The sequence below is a fragment of the Tribolium castaneum genome, chromosome 1 (genome assembly GCF_031307605.1).
Source record: "Tribolium castaneum strain GA2 chromosome 1, icTriCast1.1, whole genome shotgun sequence".
Lineage (NCBI taxonomy): Eukaryota > Metazoa > Arthropoda > Insecta > Coleoptera > Tenebrionidae > Tribolium > Tribolium castaneum.
Window position 1 is genome coordinate 14,638,748 of NC_087394.1, and position 25,717 is coordinate 14,664,464.

The window sequence follows — 25,717 nt, forward strand, 5'->3', positions numbered from 1 at the left end:
AACATATCTAAATTTTGTGATTTTCTAGTTTGTGAATTTTTTGCGTGTCGTTTTTTTTTAACTTCACCCCGTAAATCTACCTTAACAGTTTTGTGTTATTTTACTAAATAAATTTTGTTTGGTAATAGATGCAGGGTCAAAGAATGAAGTTCCTTTAAATTCTGCAGCTGGAATGATATAAATTAGAGTTAACTGTTGGGCATATGAGACCTCACGACATTTCATAAAAAGCTGCATTTATACCGTTTCCTTCTGATAAACCGTACCGGCACCAGGTGTTTAAAATCAGTTATTTTTCAATTTTTCTCTGAATAATTAGAAAATAATGAGCACCTTTCAGAAAAATGTAAAAATTTCGTGAGTGGCCCGTCGTAATGGCCGAAATCTAACGGAGTTGCTGTTTGGGTAAATTTTCTCGAATGTGGTAAAGTAACGCATAGGTAAACAAATGAGAAGTGAAGACAAAGAGCTATAGTGAGCGAATCAGGTCTAAGGAGTTTATTAACCTCATCCACAACTGCTGCCTCCTCAACTGTACTAACTGGCCAATATTGAGCCTTCGTTATTTTAGTGTTCGCTCTACTGATGCAGAGCTTTAAGTCATCATCTATGTTAGTGAGCAATTTAATATTCCAGATGACGTGTGTATCTTTATGCTTCGGTTGGCTAATGAAATTTTTCAGAGCGGTCGAACTCTGGTTAATGCAGGAAGCGAATATCAAATGACACTTATTTTGTGTTTTTAGGGAAACTGATGAAAGCGAGGTATGCAAATAACTGCTCTGCTGATTACGTTTGCTCGGGCAAAAGATAGCAAATGGAAGGGAAAGTATCCAATGTACCTTAAGAATGAAAAGTTTTACTCACGATATTATGGTTACTTAAGTGAAGTTAATAAGAATTTTTTAGAAACATGGAACAGTTATCAGGTAATTGGTCGTTAACTATGTCTGTACTCGAACAAATAATACCGTCTGGTAACGTACCTATATAATTTTTGGTGGTTATTGAATTTTTTAAGCAGCGGTTTACAGTTATATCACTTAGTTCAATCCTGAAACTAGCAGCTAATTAACTCGAAATTTGGTATTAAAATTAAAATAATGGAAGGTTGGAGGTTTCAACACAAGCTTTGTCCTTACCCACACTTACTACACTAAAGTCTCAATCTTTTTGAAAGTGTTTGTTTTTTGCATTTTTTGTTTCATTTGCCAATCCAACAATGAAAGTAAACAATTATTTAAAGTAAGTAATGCTCTAATAAGTCTAGTAGCTCCGTCAGGAAGTCTGTAAATGCACCGGAGAAATTAATTTTTTTGCCAAAATTCATAAAGTTTATTCGATCATTTATAAAATCGCATTATTTCTCTAAATCGCAGTTTCACTAGTAATTAATAATTATGTCTGATGAAGGCAGGTATTTTTTGTAGGTAATATAGAACTATCAGAAAAATGGCTATTTGCAAGATCGAGATACGGTGGAACAAATCACGTCCTGAAATTAGTGTATGCTTAAGTACAGGGTGTCTCAGCTAAGACTTTCGAGCTTAATATCTCAGTTATTTGTCACCGGATTGTTATGAAATTTAGAAATTAATTTTAGGAGGTGGTCTTTCATTTAGGGTCAAAAAAATGACCTCAAGTTAAAAATGGAAATTTTAAAACACATTTCTTTTATTTAAAATTAAGCCAAAGCACCGTTGGATCATTAAACCCCGAAAAATAAATGGCCACACAAAATCGCTCGGCTGATCTAAGAAAAAAATTAAATTTTGTTGTTAAAAACTTAATTCAAATTTTGATAATAATTTTTGAAACAATTGATGAAGCATTTCTATGCGGCATTTTGTGTACCACTGAAAAAAACTGTCCAAAGTGTGCGCGCTGTCAAAAAAGTAAAATTGTTTTAATCTGGTGAAATTATTATAAAAATCAACAATAGTGGCTCTTCTACGAACGAGTTTTTTTTTGACAGCATTTTTCACTCACGATCAATTTTTTAATATGTCTTAAAAGGCTTAACATTTTAAAAAGACATGTAAAAATACGTTTTCAAGACTTGAATTGTTGCATTAATTGGATTTTAATCTTTATCTTCTAAAATATCTGCATTTTAAATTTCATAAAAATTCGTTGACAAATATCTCAGATATCAGGCTCGAAAGTCTTAGCTGAGACACCCTGTATATGCAAAAACATACTTTTTTAAGGTTCAGTTTGGAAAATTGCTTTTCCTTAGGTTCAATTCTACCACAGAATAGAAGATAAACAAAACAAAAAGTATGAAGCGCTTTATTTTTAAGGACTTTTGCTTCTAGATTATATCTTTTGAATCATTTTTTTTTCTTTTCAAAAAATGATAAAGACTAAATCATAAACTAAGAACACGTCTTTGATTAATATGATTGATTTTATTGAACATTTTCAATGATATTAAAATATGACTTTTGATCTTTACAGGGAATTAAATTCTTAGGATTATTTTTAAGTGCAATTTAAATTTTACAGCATTTTTAAGTCTACTTTTAAAACTAAAAAACCGTCACCATTCTGGTGTTCTATTTGGTTTTTTCGAGCGCTTAATCAGAATGTATAAGAAAATAGCTAAAAATTAAAATATTTTTACAGATATTTTTTTAGGCATTTTAGCATTTACCTTGATTTGCCTGTAATCAAAAACGCAAATTACATAATTTGCGGAAATTAGTCAAAAATTTGCCAAAAATTACGGAATTGTGTCAAAGATGATCTTAATTTGATTTTTTAGGGACTTAAGCGAGATTTTTTTTAATGGAACGAAAAGATAGTAGACAAACTAAAAAAATAATGTTTTTTTTCTATTTTTGTTTCATTACTTCTTGTGTAAGCAGAAGCGCGAAATTTTGAGGAATTTCGTCAAAAATAAGCGGAATAGTCTAAACCACATTTATTTATTATTATTATTGCGTTTCACCTTGTTTTCAGAAACGCTTTTTTTTCAAAATTTCTTAAAAATAAGCCAAAAATTACGTAATTGGATTGAAGAGTAAATTATTTCGCCTTTTCGGGTGTTTTATTATTCAGAAACATAGTTGTTTAGTGAAATTTCGCTCAGAATTAACAGAAAAATTAATCTCAAAATTAGTTTAAAAATGGGTCAACTTTGTTATTTTTTGAACATTGAAGCACATTATTGTGCAAAATTTAAAAATAATTAAATTCGACCCGTAACTAATACCATGTTTGCGTTTTATACTATTTACACGTTTTTCATCCAAAAACTTAATTATGCCGCAAAATTTAGTCAAAAGTTACCCAAAAATTGATTGAAATGAAATTTAAATTGGCTCGAAAATACTAATATTTTCAACATTTTTTGGCGCTTAAACAATTTTTTGATCTAAAAATTCAGAATTTCGGCATTATATTTTAAAAGTGTTTTGTCCAGAAACTTCAATTAAAATTTTCGAAAAACTAAGTAACTAACTAAAAGGTTCCAAAATATCGTTACTTTTGCCTTTTGAGGATCAGACAATTGATTATTATTTTAGGAAATTTTTAGATAAAATACCAAATAAAAAACCGTTGAATTGGATTAAAAATCGTCGTATATTTGTCTTTTTCGAGCGCTTAATTACAACGTACTGAGAAAAGAGTTAAAAATTATAATAGTTTGTTTTTTTTTCAAATATTTTAGCACGCACCTTGATTTGACAGAAATCAGAAACGCCAATTAATTTGCGGAAACTAATCAAAAATAGCCAAAAAATTCCGAAATTGTGTCAAAAATAGTCTTAATTTGATTTTTTAGGAATTTAAGGGAGATTGTATTAAATGGAAGCAAAAGTTACTAAACTAAGTGAAAAATAATTATTATTTGTGTCTTTCGTTTTTTACTTCAAGACGTATTGTTTAACCAGAAACACGACTATTTTGATAAATTTTGTGAAAATAAGCGGAAATTTAAAATGACATTTATTTGGCTTTTTCAGGCGTTTTACCTTATTTTTCAGAAACACAATTATTTTTCAATTTTTTTTAAAAATGAGCCAAAAATTACTATAAATTGGACCGAAAATAAATTATTTTGCCTTTTCTGGTGGTTTATCAATCAGAAACGTAGTTATTTAGTGAAATTTTGTACAAAATGTAACCGAAATTCAGTCCAAAAATCAGTGTAAAAAATTTTGTATTTTCCGAGCGTTGAAGCACATTATTATTGTGCAAAATTTAAAGATAAATAAATTCGACTGTAATTAGTGCCATGTTTGCGCTTTATACTGTTTTTCATCCAAAAACTTAATTATGCCGCAATATTTTGTCAAAAGTTAAGTTGATTGAATTGAAATTGGAATTGGATCGAAAATAGTAATAATATATTCATTTTTTTGCGCTTAAATACTTTTTTGACCTAATTATATTTTAAAAGTGTTTTGACCAGAAATGCACAATTTCGATTAAAATTTTTGAAAAATCGACTAACTGGGTCGAAAATATTCTTATTTCTGTTTTTTTTACGAGCGATCACACACATTTTTCGGTCAGGATAAGACAATTGATTATTATTTTACAAAATTTTTAGAAAAAAAAAAACAAATAAAAGACTGTTGATAATAAAAAATAAAAATTGTGTTAAAAAATTAGCAAGTAAAGTAAGTAATTACTTTCAAGATTAATTGCATTAAATTTCATTCTTTTTATTAATTATTATTCTTCATGACTTTGATGCCTTTCTTCCTACTGATCATTTTATGTCTTTAAAACTGACCCCCAACTTGTAATAAATAGACAACAGTTAAATAAAATTATTGGAACAATCTGTTCGAAACCTTCAATGGCGTTAATAAATCAAGAATTCTTAAAACATTAATTTGAAATATTTTTTTACATTTTGCCTGAATCTGAAATGAAAGAAATGCAGAACAAAAACTCCCTGATCTCACTACTTGTAAAAAACGAATGGGCGATGATAATCATAATAACTTGAAGCCACGCTACCATTCCTGGTAGATATTCCCATGGCGTAATGGTCGTAATAAGAAGTTTATAAAATGCGTTCTGGTCGTGATAATAATAATTATTTCAAATGGGTGTTGTATATTGTAAATGGTGAAATAATGGTGCACTTTGAAGTGCATTGCATACGGAAATTCCGATCTTGGAAGAAAAATTCAATCAATTTGAATATTTATCTTTATTTCTTGGAAAAGTATCGATTTTAAATAACGTCCATCAGCTAAAACATTTTGATTTTGTCTAAGTGCTTTTAAAATAGCGTAATAAAATAAGCTTTCTTTTACGTCGATAGACTGCACAAGGAATTCTCATGAACGTGCTTTATGAGGTATCCTCTCAACTGCTGCAATAAATTGCCTTTCTCATTTAAAGTTATTTATTTATCGGATACACATACCTTTATCTCGCTCGCGTACTTATCAACTGTATCATGAGCAAAATTACATCATCTCAGTTGGCTTACAAAACCTTCCAACTCGCCCACCCACACTTGGCGTAAATCTTTCCGAAAGTATTAAGTTTCAGTATTACAATGAAAACTACAGTTACATGAATTCTCGATTCCAAATATCGTTGATTTACTTCGTGTGCTGTTTTCCGTCTTTTCCACGTCTTGTAATCGACTTCCTGGAAGCTTTGTCAGGCACATCTCTTTGTCTGCTGAGTTACAACAATTACAAAAGAACCGTAGCTTTGCAGCTTGACCTATGATGGTCGTCCAGGTCGCTTGGCGCGTCGACGTGATGTAATATAGCTCGTAAAGGTCTTCGTTTAGGTGCTTTTCTTGCTTTAAACCGGTCACGTTCTAGTATACGGCTTCTTCAGTTCCTCCTTCATATCGGGAATGACATCCCACTCATTGCACTAGTCTGCAAAAATTGTTTATTATTACTTTATTACTTATTTTACTTTATTACTTTTATTATTACTTTTTTATTATGCGTGATTATTTTGAATATAATGCTTCTGAATCGAAATATACAAAAATATACAAAAAATACAGGGTGACCCAGGGGTAAAAAAATTTTTTTTTCGTTATTTTTTCAAATGGAACTCATATTTTTACATAATTACAAAGTAATGTAACTTTATACAGGGTTGCTAAAAAGTTTGGATACAGTTAAATATTATAAAAACTATTCATCAAAACTTGTGTGTATGCTTAAGAGTATATAAATTCTATCGTTTCAAATGTTTATTAAATTTCTATCTCCATTTGTTCTTCGGATACAAGGCTAACTTGATTTTTTTTTAAATAGCAACAAGGATCAAGTTTAATATTTTTGAGAAGAGTAATTTTTTCTATGTTCTATGGTATGACACATGCATTCCTTAATTTGATCAAAACTTAAAAAAAATCTAAAATTTTGAAAAATGTTTAATTTTGTTAGGCTTGGAAATGTTGCCTTTATCTATCGTTAGCTCTTTGCTGTTTAAACATTGACCAAAAATAAGCAAAATTTAAAAATAATTTAACTGAAAAAGAACACGTTTTAATACTTGATAATTAATACTTGATTTTTATGCTACAAAAGATGTTCAAAATGATTCCCACAAAATTCTTGGCTTTTTGTCCCCTTGATAAACCAACATGAAATTTTTTTCGCTCAGTTTTACTAAAATGTACTATTACTAAACTAATTATTGCACCCAAGTTTAATTTTAGGCTAATATACAAGTGAAAGATATCGCTAATATCATTATTTTCGAAACTAACTTGGTTTTGCTATTCCAGAAAATTTTTGAATTTTTAGGTTTTTACCTTTTAGTAAAAGTAAAAGTGGGTATGATGTTATATGATGTTATAATTATTGCACCCAAGTTTAATTTTAGGCTAATATACAAGTGAAAGATATCGCTAATATCATTAATTTCGAAACTAACTTGGTTTTGCTATTCCAGAAAATTTTTGAATTTTTAGTTTTTTACCTTTTAGTAAAAGTAAAAGTGGGTATGATGTTATATTACTGAATTCAGAAAAAAATTTTTTTTAAATGAATAAATTTGACCCTTCGTGCCATTTAGAAAATATCAAGTTAGCCTTGTATTTTCAAAATAAATGACGGTAAAAAGCTTTCAGATGATGGAATTTAAACACTTTTACCTGTTTTCCAAATTTTAAGGTTCTCTGTTAAACCGTTCTGAAAATATTTAACTGTATCCATACTTTTTAGCGACCCTGTATTAACTATCATGAGTCTATCTCTTTTTTTTCAGAATTATTCAAATTTACGTTATAAAAGAGACCAATTTTGAAAAATCACTGCGAAGTCGCCTATGACAATTTGTTGCAGAAAAACTCAGAATACCCTGTAGTTTTAGCAATATTTGACTTTTACATGAAACACGGAGATAATGTAAAGGGTGTGCAAAAACGTAAAAGTTGAATAACTCATTTTTTTCAAATGGAACACCATACATTTACATTAATTATTTATTTAAGTATCGATAGCATTTTTCATAAGCTTTCTAATGATATATGGGCTCTATAACAAATTCGAAATATTTCTTTATTAAAATACTTCTTAAATTTTTCTTTTAATTTATTTCATTACTAAATTTTGATGAGTAAAATTTATTTATGTATCAAGTAAGAAGTAATAATTAGATTATTAAGGTAATCTAATGTATCATATTTCTAAGAACAATTTTTTTTGTAATAGATTAATTAAACTATGTACGTTCAGATACGAAAGTAGAAACACGAGAATTATTTAATTGTGAGGAATTAGAAAATTCATAAAAAATAAATTCAACACGTTTAAATTTTCATATTCATACTAACTTTACTTATTTAAAGTTTAAACTAAACTTATTTAAAGGGGTTATAGAGATTTACACAAATCTTAGTTTTAGTTTATTATTTGTTATTAAATAAATAAATGTTTTTTAAATTGTGTTTTACTTTAAATGTTACCATAATATTAAAACTGTTAGTTGTTAATTTAAAAAAAACATGTTTGTAAAATTGTGTTTTACTTTGAAAGTTACCATAATGTTGAAACTGTTAACAAAACTGTTTTGCATTTTAAAAAATAAATTTCTGCTATTTTGAATTATTTGAAATAAAATTTTCACCATTTTGAATTTTTGAAATAAAAATTTCACCATTTTGAATTTTAAAATTTTTCCGCTATTTGAATTTGCCGTCATTTTGTATTTTTTATATGCCGCCATTTTAGATTTTGTAATTTGACGCTATTTAGGATTTTTGAATTTGCCGCCAATATTTGAAATCTCCGCCATTTTGAAAATTTGAATTCCTCACCATAACTGTGATTGGTGTGACGTCACGTGACGTCATTTTCATATTTAGTGGTAGAGGGAGGTTCTAGAAACCCTCCATTTTCACTACTCAGCAGTTTGTTGCAGACTAGTGTTATTAGAACCCTTTGTCTTTATATTTTGCGCAACAATTTAGTTTTTTGCATCACTTAGCAATTTATCACCTGACATTATCACCGGATGAATAAATTTAATCCGTCTTCGATCTGGCGACATGTGACGTTAGACTAGCCATAGTTTATGCGTTTCCTATCGGAGACATTAAGTTTCTTGAAGGAACAATTACATCATATATCATTGCGATAAATATTATCATGTAACTATTGTGCCGGCTTATTTATTTTTCATCTTTCACTCGTTTGCATAATTTATGTAAAACTATTAATGTTTGACTAAATTGGTACGCACAGTCACTTGATCGAGGAACGAAAGGCTCGAAATTTTTTATCCGGTTGTGGAAAACCACAATAATTAGTGGAGAAAAAGAGACTTCAATGATGCTGCAGACATGCAACTTTTTCTAATTTACGACTTCCAACTTTCCTTGGCACACATATATTTGTTAATTGTTTTTAAGCGTCCCATATATTTTTCCAAAGCTAAATTGCAAGATTTCGGAAAAATGAAGCATGTGTTTCTTCCACAATTTAATTAATTTGATTCTGTTATTCTTCAAATAATGAGATAAATCTGGTACAAGATTTCTCTTTTCTAATGGCAAAATTAATTATAATTGGTTTGTTAACATATCTCGGTTTGAAAAGTCACTCTGCGGTGTTTTACATATCGGATAGTGGGTCGTGTTAAAAATACATCATAGAATCCACTTTCGGTTTCGAATAATTGACAAACCTACACACATTTTTTTCGTTTTTACTGTTACGAAATACAGGGTGAGTCTACTAAAAGCTTATTATTACTATATCTCAAAAACTAATAATAGCACAGAATTCAGCGTTTATTATCAAGTATACAAGGTGATTCTTTTAGGGCCTACATTAATATAATCGACTTTTAATATAGCTAGAGCTTTAAAAATTTGTATATGATCCAAATCGTTCACTCTGAGTTCAACTAAATTATTTTCAAAAGGCTGAGCTTTTGAAACTACAAAGAATTGGCGCCAAGTTTGAAATTTTAAATAGTAACCACAGATTTATATTGCATATTTGAATTCACCTTTTCAAGTTTAGTAAAATTTACCCAAGGTGTTGGTACTTATCTGTCATAGTCATTGACATAAGTAAATTTTTTTGTTAAAAATTTTCTTTGCACGGGTTTATCTAAGTTATCACAGCCCCTGAACTCTTTGCGATAAATGACTAATTTTTTTGCGTTTGATAATCGATGGTTTGAAAAGTCTTCTAGAATTTTCAAAATTATCAACTGTCAAAATTCATCGCTAGTATGATATTTTTCAAAATGGTTATCAAAAAACTGCCATAACTCAGTTTTTTCAAAACGGCAATCGAAAGGACATTGATATTTATGGTAACTTTTATCGATACGTCCTATACCTATTTGTATACAGTTTTTGAAAAAAATCACAAAAAATGATTTTTACTTCCTAATTTTCATAGGTAATCAAGTAAACCTTGCAAAATGGTCAAGAATTGTCAAACTTCAATTTTTTATTTAGTTTTTAAAAGCTGGTTCATTATCGAAGAAGCAGCAAAACAATAATGTTTAATTATATTATAACTAATAGTGAATTATGTAAAGTAACTCAGTTAGTTTGCCTCCAATTTTGAAGTTCTTGAATGAAAATGGTGAACAATCGAACATTTTTTTAATTAATAGCACAATTTTATCGTATTTTTATAACATTTACTTGAATAAAAATTTAAATAATGTGCTAAAATTTGCATTTTATAGCCGAAAGTTAGAAGAGTCTTCCAGAATTTTCAAAATTGTCGACTGTCAAAATTCAAGGCTAGTACGATTTTTTTTAATGGTTATTAAAAAACGGCCTTAATTCAGTTTTTTAAACTAGAATGACCCTATTTTCTTAACGGTAATCGAAAGAACATTCATATTTATGGTGACTTTTATCAGTGGTATGGTTTTTGAGATATGCCAATTTTTTTGTTAAAATTTTCATCTAAAGGGTTTATTTAAAATATCACAGCCCTTGAACCCTTTGCAATAAATGAATATTTATTTTGCATTCCACAGCCGAAAGTTTGAAGAGTCTTCCAGAATTTTCGAAATTGTCAACTGTCAAAATTCAAGGCTAGTATAATTTTTTTTAATGGTTATCAAAAAACGGCTATAACTCAGTTTTTTCAAATAGAACGACCCTATTTTCTTAACGGTAATCGAAAGAACATCGATATTTATGGTGACTTTTATCAATGCGTCCCCCACCTATCTCTTGCAGTTTTTGAAAAAAATCACAAAAAACGGATTTTACTTGGCAATTTTCATATTTATTCAAGTAGACCTTGCAAAATGGTCAACAATTATCAAACTTCAGTATTTTATTTAGTTTTTAGCTGGTTTATTATCGAATAAGCAGTAAAATAATAATATTTAATTATAGTTTATTATAACTTAGTGAATTATGTAAAGTAACTCAGTCAGTCTGCCATCGAATTTTGAACTTCTTAAATGAAAATGTTGAACAAATCGAACATTTCTTTTAATTAATAGCACAATTTTATCGTATTTTTCGAAAATTTATTTAATTAAAAACTAAAATAATGAGCTAAAATTCTGTTTTTTGCGATTATTTCAAAAACTGTAAGAGTTGGTTATAGAAGATGTTAATAAAAGTCTGCATAAAAATTGATGTTCTTTTGATTGCCATTAAAAAAAAAAGGTCATCCGATCTCAAAAAAAACTGTTTTATAATCAATTTTTAATCATCACTTTCAAAAAATTGTAGTAGTCTTGCAATTTGCATTAAAATCAGCCTCTATTGTAATTTATTTCCATGTTTGTGATTTTTTTTCAGTTTTTTTCTAATTAAAAGTAATTAATTATTAATTGTTATTAAGTATCTGTAAAAATTGTTATTTCTTGTGTCATCTGAGAACAAGCTATGCTTATATCTTGTTTTACGATAAAAGTCCGTAAAAAAAGTGTCGCCAGTCCAAAAAATAATTTACTATAAAAATAAAAACTATAAAGCAACGTAATTTGGGTGCTAGCAAAAATTTTTAAGATTTTTTGCTCGAAAACATCATTAGAGCATCGTTTTAGAATAACACTAGAAATTATAAAACTTTGACTAATTATATTATTTCCATATTTTTATTGCTATTAATATTCTTAATTAATTAATTTTAATCATAAGAAAGGGCAGAAACATTTGTTTTTAGAATTAGTTTTTCTAATTAAGTGAAAAATACTTTTAGCTTATTTACCCTGTATACCGGGTGGTTCAGTTTGGTACTCGCACCCTTGTAATTTTTTTATTTTTGTAGAAAAGTAATACAGGGTGTCCAGCGAGTTGGTAAAGTCCATTAGTCACCTCAAAATTTTAGAAAAGTAATAACTTTTTCTTCCTAAGCCATTGATACTAATTCCCTACTTGACCTAAAATTATTTTCAAATATACAGGTTGTTTCGGTAATGAGCTACAATACAATACAAACTTACGTTTTTTTAATTGGAACACCGTACATTTTTTTGCATTTCTAGATGTAGCTTTTAAAACGAATGATTTTGACTTAAACGTTTATTGGTTGATTTTGTTTAGTTTCTGAAATATTTTAATCATAGTGCCGATTGAAAAAAAAGTTGACAGTCACAATTATGACATGTCATCGTAAAAGCAAACTGATAATTTTATCCATTAGTTTTCGTCAATTCATTTAAGAAAGTATCTGGTTTGTTATACTGAAACACCCGGTATAATAATTGCTAACGTCAAGCTACTTGATAATATTTTTTAAATTAATTTTTGTTTGTTTATCAGTGCATGCTTGGCAATTACATAATGCCCATTGTTCGTTGCAGGCATATTATGCATTTAAGAATTGTTGTCACGTTTTAAATGTCAAAGCATTTTGGTGAACAAAAGTAGAAACCGTTAGGTACTACGACTCAAACACGCATTGTAGTCTTTAACTTTTGGTAGACAAACATCACGGTTAAAATAAGGTTAATCGCTTGATAAACACAAAACTAATTTGGGTTAGTTTGACTGTCCTGTGTTAGTTGTTTTATAATTTAGTACTTTCAGAAGAAGGTTCTATACCGTTTTTATGTCTGTTCATTTCTCGCTACTTCATGCAAATTATCTGGTTTTCCGAATAACACGTGTGGTTTGTTATGCAATTATTATATAATTTTTTCAACACAAAATCGATGTTTGTGCGAAAAACCCCAATGACCCGGGTGACACAAGCATTTTTATCGAAAAGCTTTCGCTATTATCTCGGAATCAACAAAGATTTATCTGCTGCTAATAAATTCGCTAATTTGGCTGAGGCTAATTAAAAGTTTTACTTTCAAGTTCAGCAATAGGAAAAGCGTGCGCAACAAACCATTGTGTACGTTATTTCAAAACGTACAACACAATTATTATTTTAATTATAAATTTTACTTCCGACTGGATGTATAAATTACGATTAAAGGATGAAGTTTTCTCTAAAGATTGTTATCCTAGGCCAGGATTTCGTAAGAATAGTTTAAAGACCTCGAATTAAAGAGTAATGCAGATTTAATCTTGCAGAAAAAACTATTATTCTTACTTAAGTACGCATTATATTACGGTCTCTCTATCATTCTGATGTTGCATTATTTTAGACAATAAAAATTTGATATTAAACATCTCACGTCAATCTCGAATAAAACATTCTCACAGCGCGTGTTGTATTTTATTTTTTTAAATGCTATACCGTTAAGCCCGTGAATGGTAAAAAATGTGTTTACATCAAATTCCTGGTTTTGTACACATATCACATACGAAATCATATCAGTTTACAGCAACTGCTACCGCATTTAAATCGGTTTTTTTGGAAATAAAGAAAACTAAATAATTTCACTTTTGTTTGACTGTTGAGTAGTACATTGTAGGCAATGATGTTATTTTTAAAGTTGAAAAGTAGTGAATGGAAAATTAAACAATAAATAATATAGAACTACATTTTTGGGTTTTATTTTAAATTCTGTTGTATTATAATTTTTGTTACCATAGTCCAAAATAACGTGGTTTACTAAGTTTAAAGTGCTAATGATTTTTTTAATAACCACTTAGTGTTGTTTTTTGTAAAGGAGCTTAAGTTTGGCGCTCAGACAAATAGGCCTAATTTTTTTTAGACGAATTAATTACCTACATACAGGGTGATTATGCTAAAAGTATCTTTCACTATATGCCAGAAACTAATTTCGCATCGAATTCGCAGAGTTTGCTGTTAAATACTTGTAATTGTACTATGTACTTATGTGAATTTTTTGAAATTTTCTTTACACTCTTAATATTGAAATTAATTAATTGAGAATATTAGTATCAATAAAATTAAAAATAGAAATATTAGTTTATAGAAATTTTCTGATTTACATAATGTTATTCTAAAACGATGCTTAAGTCATTCTTTTTTAGATGAATTAATTACCAACATACAGGGTGAGTATGATAAAAGTATCTTTTATTATATGTCAGAAACTAATTTCGCACCGAATTCGCAGTGTTTGCTATTAAATACTTATAATTGTACTATGTACTTACGTGATTTTTTTTCAATTTTTTTACCCTTCTTAATATTAAAATATAATTAATTGAGAATATTATTATCAATAAAATGAAAAATATAAAAATATTAATTTATAGAAAATTTCTGATTTACATAATGTTATTCTAAAACGATGCTTACATCGTTTTTTTTTTTAGACGAAATAATTACCTACATACAGGGTGAGTATGCTAAAAGTATCTTCCACTATATGTGAGAAATTAATTTCGCACCGAATTCGCAGTGTTTGCTATTAAATACTTATAATTGTACTATGTATTTATGTAATTTTTTTGTAATTTTTCTACCCTTTTTCATAATTAAAATTAATTAAATGAGAATATTATTATCAATAAAATGAAAAATATAAAAATAATTATTTAATTGAAATTTTACGATTTCCATACTAAAATTCTAAAACGATGCTTAAATGATGTTTTCTAGCTAAAAATTCTAATAAAGATTTTTGTCAGTATCAAAATTACGTGTATGTGAGTTTTTAATTTTTACTAATTACATAAATAATTTTTTTGGGTTTAGCGATATTTTTTAAGGATTTGTGTCACAAATCAATGTTTGTTCTCAGATGAAACAAGAAATAACAATTTCTTGCTGCTTAATAGTAATTAATTAATTAACCAGTTAATTTTAATTGTAAAAATCGTAGAAAAAATCTGAAACAAGTTACACGCATAGAGAAAAATACAAAATATTTAATAGCACAAGCAGAATTCTGAGCGATTATTAGTTCCTGAGATCTAGTGAAAAATACTTTGAGTAGACCCACCCTGTATAACTAACACGTTTTTTTTCACAAATATATCAAGTATAGTTTTAGGTTTGAGTTAAAAAACTTTTTATTTTGCAAATTTTTTAAGAGGTTGTATTTTTTAACGATTTAAAATAACCATCTATAAAATTTGTTACTGAAAAAAGTAATTTTAATTTTGTTAATTTTTACAATGTATAAATAATAATAATATTATAAACAATAATAATAGGAGGCTGAGTTTGATCTTTCAAAAATAAAAAAATGCAAATGTAATGTTTAAATATTGATGCTAAAAGCTATACGTAGGTAATTGCTACAATAAAATTTTCTGTATAGTGCGGTTATTTATGCTTTAATTTTTGTATATTTTTTCTTTAAAATTTCCGTTGCTTTAAATAATTATTTGGCCAAGTTCTCCAAGGGGCAGCAAAGAACAAACAGTCAAGGAAGTTTCTTCATGGTTCTTAACCACGGACTAAAGTGAGAATAATTAACAAACTGTGTTACAACATACGTTGTTTAAGAAAGTAGGAGTTACACTTAGGTTGGCAGGAACATAATACTGCAGCGATATTTATCTGTTTATAATTTCTTCATTTGTTATGAAGATAACGGTTGCAAGCCTTGACTTGAACTTTTAGTCATTTCGTAAAGTTTAAGGTGCTGCGAATAAATATAGCATCGCTGTCCTTAATTATGTGACGCATCATTTATAAATAAAAAACGCTTTCGAATGATGAATGTGTGGTTAATCGGGCACAAATTTTATAATTACAGGTTTTCCGCCAAAAATGTGTGTTGATTTATAGCCAAACATGGTAACTTTCATGAGTTCCTATACAAAGAAAGTGTTTTACTTTCCGCCGAATTAATTGTCTGAAATCACGGCAGCTCCTTTTTGAGATATGTGAGGATAATGACATGGGAACGAAATTTGGGTCTAGGTCGCCTCATAATGGCTGTAATTCTCCACGATATTAATTGCCGATTTTATTTTCACTGAGATGCTGTTTGCGTGTGCAGGGATGTTGGTTCGATACTGATGGTGATGATGAGAACAAACTACAAAAGGGAAAGTTTCTTTCTGTGCCACTGCTCATCAAAGATCTTTTAGATAACATTGTAAAAGTACAAGTTTGGCTTCGTGAATAAACTTGAGGTGGAAGTGTGTGAAATATTGAAAATAACTTTGTTAAAAGTTTTATTTCCTGTAATAAACTTTTAAATCGTATTGTTTCCCATTGTTCCACTTCAAACACTTTGGCGGAATATTAAATTATAGCCGTCATGCTCTGTAAGTAGAAACCGTTATTGCAGATTTATGCCTCATATGCCGATTACAAAATTGCATTATTAGGCATTTATTTCTTGCAATAATGGAAAGTTTTGCAAAAATCACACTTTGAAGAGGTTTAAAGGAACGATAAGTGGGTTAGTCGATCGCTGATTTATTCGCAACGAATTTTTGAGCATGTGCTGAGTAAATGAACTGCATAAGAATAAATCATTTATGCAACAACAAGCAGACATGCTTTACATACACGGTTCATTAGTTTGTGGTTTAATGAATTTGACACGGGACAAATAGATTAGAAAGACTGTCGAACGAAACCGAGAAATCGGGTTTGGGGTTTTGGCTTTTTGATCTGTGCACTTTGTTGCAGTTTTTTAAGAAAAAAGGAAACTTTTGGTGACTTTGCTAAAGTGGTTTTATTTCTAGTCACCAGTCTCCCATCAATAGTAATTAAATTTTTTTATTTAACTTGCTTTGTTGTCTGTCTGTCTGTTTTACATTTTTTGAGCCAAATTTCATATTTTCCTGTTGTCTGAATGAATTGAAATTTTGCATACTTACGTAATCTAAAGAAGGTATTAATAAGGTGTTAAACTTTTAGGTTAGGTCATAAAAGGGTACGTACCGCACTTGTACCAACAATCAACATACACGGTATTTTGGATTTTATGACGTTACTATTTTTTTATTAGACAACTAAAACCCTTTAATCGTTTACACAACATTTATACTTGCAATCAACATTTCTGACAATTCAAATTATTAAATCTTAATTTGGCAATCGACTCTTACTAGTAGGCGACACAAACAATTACTTTGTAAAATTAAAATTTTACTTTACTTGAAAAGTTGGCACATCAAATAACTCGTCGTCTAATTAACGTAATACAGTTTTAATCATTTTAGGTAAAAATTGAATTAAATACCTACATTTATTAATTAAAATATTATTACATTTTAAAATTTTTAAAATATCATTGATGTTACAAAGGCTAACAGCACGAAATCATTTTCCAAGGAATATTTGTGGATGTTTATGACCCAAAATATTTATTGTTGCGGTTTGAGTTCAACCCCTTGTCCGCCGGTCGGGTTTATAGGGGTGTCATTCTTTATGATCGTGACTGTACGTGTATATACAGCTCACTGTTTGCTCATTTATGAAATATATAATATATTAATACTTAATCTTCGACCTAATCATTTTCATTACGTTTTATTAAAAAGAAATGTTGCTATTTTTTTAAATTTATTTATCTTGCATGACAGACACAGAGCAGAGATTTGGATGTTCTGTCATATGCTAACAGCAGCATAAATAATGGTGTTACAATTCAGTGAAACTGCAACTCAGAGAAAAAGACGATTAAAATAAGTAAAGACTTAAAAGCGAAAATATAGAAAAAACCTTTAAAAGAAGCTTTTGTTCAAAAAAATGCACTAAAAAAGAAAAAGAATGTTTTTTTATCCAAGGAGAATATTGTCATAGTCATAACAATACGTCATAACAGAGCAGAGTTTCTGTCGGGACCACGTATAATTAAATCACTTCTTTTGATTATACATTATACATATTAAGTACAATGTGTTTTTAAATGATTGTCATCTAGTTAACTTTGAAATTGATTTACATGTAAAAAATTTGTGCCGCTCTGCTCAATTAAATTTTCTGTCAATAAATATCAAAAACTGTCAGTTGTGAAGTTCACAAATTGTTAATTAATTATTTTAAAAATTTCATTAAAAATATACCTAAATTGTTACAAGTGCAGGGAAACACTTTTATTGTCGAAGCTTATTTCCGACTTGGAGACTTAATAAATGGATAATGGTAAATGCCTGTCATTAATTCTATAAAGCGGCATTTTTGATTTTACATGGGAAATTCACAGACGACTAGATCAGAATCATTTTATCACACATTGTACTTAATCTATTTAATCTAATCTATGATAAGAAGGCCTTTGTTTCTTGAAACACCATCGAGTAAATCTTCCTGAAGATCCTAAAGCCTCTCGGGGGTCCTTATAGGTCGAATAAAAGTTTTACACAACATTAAATGAGTGAAGAATAAGATATAATTTAGAATTAGCTTTTTTAATTTGTTTTATTATATGATTAGTATGATTATATTAGACCAGGTGACTAAATAAATAACAGTTTTTTTCCAAAATGAAGTACGACGTATTTAGAAACATTAAGATTAGATAAAATTTAAATCATTGCGTAAGATAGAGAAATTATAATTTAGAGAATTATCCAACATCTCGCTCCACTTATGTATTAACACTGTCCAACAAGTTATAGTTTCAACTGATTTACATTTTGTACAGTCAATGCTCAGGAGGAATAATTTTGTTTTTGTCCAAAAACAGGTCGAGTGAGTTGATAGACTCCAGAACCTTCAACACTATACAGGTGCTTAAAAACTGGTGGTACATTGTTGAGAAACAAGTGTAGGTTAGGGGAAAAATCTTTAAAAAATTGATAAGATCATATTTTAGAAAATTTTAAGCTCCAAACGTATTTTGTTAACTTGTTCAGTTTTTAATATTTGTTTTAGTTTGTATGTTTCATACGTTTCATATGTTTGACGCTAGCCGTTTTTTGTTTTCAATATAAAAAAATTAAAATTAGTTAAAAAAAATTTCAGGAAAGTGTTTGAATTTTTTTGACGATTTTCTATTGAGATCACGGTTATTATACAACAATCACTGTGCTTTTTTTTAAACATATATTCAATGTCATAAAACTTGCGACACCAAGAAGGAATTTGAATATTTTGACGAAACTTGGCACAAATGGTCGACTATTAGCGAGTAACAATTAATTAAAATTTGAACGATTTTAATCAAGTGATAAGGGAGTTTTTAATGATAAAAATATTAATTTATTTCTATCAATTTATACAGATGTAGTTACAAAATTGATACGAAAAACGTCAATATTATACACAGAAATAACAATAACAAAAATAATTTTAAGACATAAGTCAAAAAACCTGTCTATTATAGAATTCATTTAAAAATGTAATCAAATATTTTCTTTTTAAATAAATTTAAATTACAAGGTGTGCGTAGATGTACAGGTAAACCATTGAATAGTTTTATTCCTGCATAATAACTATTTTTTTCCGTCAGCGTAAGTTTGTGTCTTGGATACTGTAAGTCTACTTTGTGAGTGTTGTACTTATGGTCGTTAGTGACATTAAATATTAGATTCTGTTTAAAGAAAAATAAAAGTAATCTATATATGTATAAACCAGTTACTGTCAAGAAGTTATTGCTTTTAAAGATGTTCGTACAAGTTTCATTATACTTTAAGTTAAACATAGTTCTCATGACTTGTTTTTGAGCAACAAATACTTTTGATATCTTTTCACTTTGCCCCCACAAAATTATGCCGTAGCTTTGTAATGATTGAAAATTCGCGAAATATACTATTCTTAGTTGTCCAATGTAATTATATTTTTTTAAAACACGTATTGTAAAATGTATTGAGTTTAATTTTTTTAATAAATCATCTATAGCGTGCTCAAAAAATGGTGCACCAACTCAATGGTGTGTGGTAGAGAAGTGGTTACATATAAAGGTAAAGATAGTAAAAAAATTCTTTGCATTAAAGTTATTGATACATAACGGATTTTAGATAAATGATAATGTGGCAACGTTGTCTAACAGTTATGATCGCTACAATTTGAGCAACAATAAAAATAAATTATTTTTGAAATGGTTTCCTAGGAAATAATTCCTAGTGTTGGCACATCTACAGAATGTGATTTTTTGGATGAATTGTAATTTTTTTAAAATAAAAAAACTACTAAAATCTGATAGCAAATTTAAAAATAATTATTCATAGTTTTATTACGGAACGATTACCTGGTATGAATCATAAAAACATAAAAAAATAATGAAAACTAAAGAAGTTAACACAATAAATTTGTAGCTCCAGATTTTTTAAAATATGACTTTAGGAGTTTTTTCAACATTTTTTCCGTAATCTGCACTTGCTTCTTAGTAACGTACCACTGAGTTGGTGCGCCAGTTTTTGAGCATCCTGTATATGATTAGTTCACCTTAACTTATAGTCAATGCATATTCCCAGAAACTTATTAATTCAATATTAATTATTAATTCAATTTATTTAGATGATATTACAATTTTATTCGGTTTCTCTGTATTCTTAACTTAACATTAAACTAAACGAATTAAAAAAAATACTTCAAAAATTGTCAAAAACGCAAAAAATGGGAAGAAAACACTTGCTGGTAAAAGAGTTTAAGTGTTAAAAACTCTTTTACCACTTGATTGAAAACGTTCAAATTTAAATCATGTAATACCTGCTAATAGTCTAACACTTGTGCCAAGTTTCATCAAAAAATTCCTGTTTCTTCTTGGTGTTGCAATTTTTATGACACTGAGTATATTTGATATTTTTAATTTTCTTCATTATTTTAGAAGGCTCCCAATTAATAATCTTCCTGTTTCCATAAACGGAGTCATTTCCTCCGGTGGTGATGAATAAAATCATAAAACTTATTACCTGAGTGGCCTAATTTAAAATAATTGGGCAACATCCAAATGATTATCATCGCCTGTTAATTGTTCTTCCCGGATAGGGGTTAGATTAAAAACTATTGCCAGTGAATTTTAATTTGTTTAAATAAAATAAAACCGATAAGAAAGCGAAGTAACATATTCTTATGACTGATAAACATTTTATCAAAACACATCTAAAAAATCTAAGTTGCGCACAATTGCTCTTTTAACTGATGATTAAAAACTCGAATCTGTGATTAAAGATTCAGTCTCTCACTATCATCCTAAAAGTACCATTTTGATCAGAGGCAGCTCAGAAAAGTTTTTTGATTAGCACCGTTTTGCGTCGAATTTTGTGAGTTCGGTCCCTAACATGGCTGAAGAAATAAAATTCACACGTCAAAGAATTGACAGTTTCAATGACAAAATTGAAAATTGTTTGAAAGATGAGAAGTGCCGAAGTGTCTTAAATCACTACGTTAATGAGAATTTAAAGAGCCTACCAAAGCTGAGAAAAATTCTAGAACTGTGGGAGAAAGCTGACGATTCAGATAAAGAGACTTTGAATACTTTGATTGATGACATTGATGATTTTACTATCAAGGAGGATTCCATAACAACGTTTGTGGATCTCGTGAAACAAAAGTGTTGTCAGTTATTGGCTGCCAATGTTAAGCAAGGATTCATAGAGTATTTGAAGAATAACCATCAGCAATAATACTTACAGGGTTATTCATATTTGTGAGACAAAAAATGAACCTCAAAAAGGACCTATAAAATGAAGCTAATTGAGATTATAAGTCGTGTCCTATCGAAACTGATAAGAATTTTACAGCCCTGGGAAGTAGAGGTATGGAAAGACGTTTTTGCACCATAACTTTGGAATCATTTGACCAAATATTACAAAACTTGGTAGACTTACTAAAGAAAACATGCCTTTTAATCTGGTAATTATGAAAACCGGATACATCCACCCAGTTTCCGGTTGCAGCATTTCCGGGTCACATTTTTTGTGTTTTTTTATGTTTTTGCCCTCTTAACACTACTTTTTTATTGCTTAAATCGATAGAGTAATCAATTGCGAATAAAAAAGTTATAACCTTCTACACCGTTAAAATGGACCGTTTAATAGTTATTTTAATTTCAATAGAGGCTTGCACCTGACCAAAATCAAAAAAGTATAAATTTTGAGCAGACTAATGAGTTTTTTGCGAATTTTCGGTGAATTAATCAAAGAAAAATGCTACCAAATTAGTTCAAATTTAATGTAGGTTATGTTAAGAGGTTGAAATAAACTCCTTTTATTAAATATTTTTAATTTAGAGCCCCAAATTATCCAAAGTTAAAGTTGACAAGTGTGACAGCGCTTTGAGTGCAGATGCACTTTAGTTGCTACAGATATCGTCTGCTCAAAATTTATACTTTTTTGATTTTGGTCAAGTGCATGTCTCTGTTTAAATTAAAATAACTATTAAATGGTGCATTTTAGCGGTGTAAAAGGTTATACCTTTTTTATTCGCAATTGATTACTCTATCGATTTAGGCAATAAAAAAGTAGTGTTAAGAGGGCAAAAAATTAGAAAATCACAAAAAATGTGAACCGGAAATGCTGCAACCGGAAACTGGGTGGATGTATCCGGTTTTCATAACTACCAGATTAAAAGGCATGTGCTCTTTAGTAAGTCTACCAAGTTTTGTAATATTTGGTCAAATGATTCCAAAGTTATTGTACAAAAACGTCTTTCCATACCCCTACTTCCCAGGGCTGTAAAATTCTTATCAGTTTCGATAGGACACGACTTATAATCTCAATTAGCATCATTTTATAGGTCCTTTTTGAGGTTCATTTTTTGTCGCACAAATATGAATAACCCTGTATGTTTGTTCATCACGTAGAGATTTGAGTAAACATAGTTGTTGCCACCCGAAATTTGTGTTCTTTTTTCATAACTTTTACCCTTCTTTTTCTATGATCCAAAAATTCCTTTAATAAATTTCAAGTTAAAAATCAATTTTTCGTGATCACATAATACTGTTATGCATTTAGTCATCAAATTAAAATATTCCGAAACTATTCATTTGGAAGTAATAAAAAAGTAATTTTTTTCTCCATCGTCTAAAGACTAACCCAAACGAACGACCGCAACTTTCCCATTTTGTTTAATAATTATTAAACAATTTTCACTCGAGTGACACTAAAAGATTCGATAAATAAATGGCGTTTTATTTAAAACCACTTCCTGTATCCGGTTGTGTTTTCTAGGTGAAGACAATTACTCCTATTGTCTAATTAGAATACGTCATAAAATCATGCTCGAAGTTTGGTATTAAATACAGTTATGTAATGTCAGTAGGGCAAGTCGGTATGTAAATAAGAGAATGAGGTGTGGTCCTCCAACGCACGTCTGGCATTAAAAGCTGTTGCTCTTATATTTATTACTTGGTAATGCTCGTTCGAAAATTAGTTGGACATGGAGGCATTTGACACATTATTAAATGAGAGCACCTTGAACCTATCTAACAAACTATTTTAGGATTTTGAACCTTCTACTTTGACGTCAAGTGTTGCTAATACAGTGCGTCCAAAGAGTCTTTAGATCAACTCTTGCTGTGAAATTTTGAACATAGGTATGTTGATTTCTTACGATCACTACAAACAAAAATACTGGCGTTGGAGAAAATCGCAAGTAGCGCGTTTGACACTTCAACAGAATGAGACGATAATCTGTCAATCTAAATTCCACAGCAAGAGTTGATCTAAAGACTTTTTAAACGCACCGTATTTTAAAAACAATTTGAATTTCTCTTGTTTTCTTGAACGTGATCGTAAAGCTCGTGCCCTTGTGTTCTTCCGATCACCATCTAGAACTAACCTCGAATTCTCTAAAGATGGCAGATTAGGTGTGTCAATCTCTTATGCTATCTAGAGCATTCCGATTTTACATTATCAATGAATGCAACATTCCAACGAGCATTCATCACTTTCCTCTAATACCTTAACCGCAAATGATTTTCGATTGTCCTTGTTTGTAAATTGCAAAACATCTGTAAACAGTAGATTTAGTTTAATTAAGGGAAATTCTTCAGCTGAATCCCTAATTAAGGCAAGAATGTGAAAGAGAATTGTGACGTTCGTAACAAAATGTAGAGAAGAATGAGGGAATAAAAAATTTCTCAAATCAAAATGTGGACCATTTGTGGTTTTATGCGGGTTAGTTTTTATGATGCAGTCTGTCTATGGTTTTAAGGCGCTTCATATTTTGTAGCCTCATAAATAGCGTTGACCGCAACATCTTGTTTGAGGTTTTGTAATTGTTGGCAATAACTTCACATACGTGAAGAAAGTGTGGGGATATTAGAGCTTTATTTTCACGCAAAATTTTACAATGAACGGAAATTCATCTTGTATGGTACAAGTAGTTAAACTAAAACTTATAGAGATACAGGGTGTCCGTTTTTCGAACTGCACCGATCTCAGTTATTATAAGAGATACGAGGTCGGTTACATAACAATTATTTGAAAGAAAATTTTTAGATTTTGAATTATACAGGGTGCTCAAAAACTGGCGCACCAACTCAGTGGTACGTTATTGAGAAGCAAGTGCAGATTACGGGAAAAATGTTGAAAAAACTCCTAAAGTCATATTTTTAAAAATCTGGAGCTACAACATATTGTGTTAACTTCATTATTTTTTTATGTTTTTTGAGCGCGCTGTAAAGAAAAATAATTTTTTGAAATCTTCGTTTTTATTTTTTTTAAGCAAAAACTAAAAGAACTAGACATTTTTAAGAAGGACTTTCTTGAAGCACATTTTTACCAGAAATTTAAATCTGTCATTGCGTTTTCCAAGGCGTTCTTGATGTCAGAGTTACAACACTCAAATTTGACGCCATATTTGGCACTTTTTTTGAAAAGTCTTTTTGTTTCTGATTATAATAATGTATCACATGATACATTAAAATTAAGAAAAAATCTGTTTTGCAAAGAGTGTTTTAGAAAAAAACGTCAAAAATTTTGTTTAACCAACTAGATTTTTACAGTTCTATTAAATATGCGAGCAGAATTTTTATAACTTCGTCGTTTTTTCTTTTGTCCAAGAATAAACTAGCATATCATGTCATTTAGTTTTAATTAATTTTTTGATTTTGATCAGCATGTAAGATTCGATCATATCATCGAATCATTGTAATCACTAATCAGATCCTGGTAATTCCAGTACTTAATTAAAAATTTTCTTAGATTCAACTCACAATGATTTTATCAATTATGTTTTCATTGTTTTCATTTTCTAATTAAAAAAAAAGTAAACACTACTCTTGAGATAACAGTTATCACAGTTTTTTCTATCGGTTGGTGTTTTTTTCGCAACTCGCAAATCTACATTTTTGAAAAGGGTTTTTAATTTGTTTCATTAATCTCACAAATACGAAAACAGAAAAAGTAGTTCCATGAAAACCTCAGGAGTCATAGACTCGTCACCACGTGTTTCGTCAGTCGTGTCAACATCATCAGAGCGGTGACAAATTCTTTCTGAACTCATTTTTTCTCAAAAATATCACCCAAAAAAATTTTACCTTCCATTATGCAATCTCTAGGAAAATTGACTACTCAACTTTTTTTAGCACGGTTTCCAAAATTTGATGAAACCAGACAAGAACTAATTGTTTTTTATAAAAATCAGAGAAATTGTTCAGATGATTTGCCAAAAATAATTTCTCTAATTAAAACTTGACTACTCACCAAAAAGTTTTTGAAGCCCTATAAAAACCTCTTGATAAGGTTTTCTGCAAGAATTAGAAAAATTCTAGTAAAAATGATCCATTGAAAAACACTAAAATGTATTCAAGTCCAAAAAGCCGCCTGTTGCAGGTTTATAATTTATTTGCATCCGAAGGTCTTTTTGACAAAACATTATTTTTCTAAGAACGAGCTATAACAATATTTTAAGAAAGCTCAAAAATTATTAAAGCCCTAAGAAGCCATCGTCGGTTTTACAGATGAAAGATTTTGTCTAAGCATTTTTTCCTGCAAAAAATAGAACAATTAAGCCAATTAATTGCCAAAAAATAATTCACTTAGAAAGGGTTACTATTTTTTGCAATAGAAAGTTTTGTAAGTAAGCTTTGTTTTCTACAATAATTTTATGGATAA

General features: G+C 29.2%; 1 protein-coding gene and 1 long non-coding RNA gene across 2 annotated transcripts in view; one reads left to right on the forward strand and one right to left on the reverse strand.

Annotated features, from left to right (window-relative positions):
* Positions 1-25,717, forward strand: part of RhoGEF64C (Rho guanine nucleotide exchange factor at 64C) — a 105,727-nt gene that overhangs the window by 12,305 nt on the left and 67,705 nt on the right. The gene's annotated exons all lie outside the window — the stretch shown is intronic.
* LOC135265311 (uncharacterized) overlaps positions 5,189-25,717 on the reverse strand; it is a 65,507-nt gene continuing 44,978 nt past the window's right edge. The window contains exon 4 of the long non-coding RNA XR_010332920.1: positions 5,189-5,864. This is a non-coding gene — a long non-coding RNA (uncharacterized LOC135265311). The remainder of the gene's footprint in view (positions 5,865-25,717) is intronic.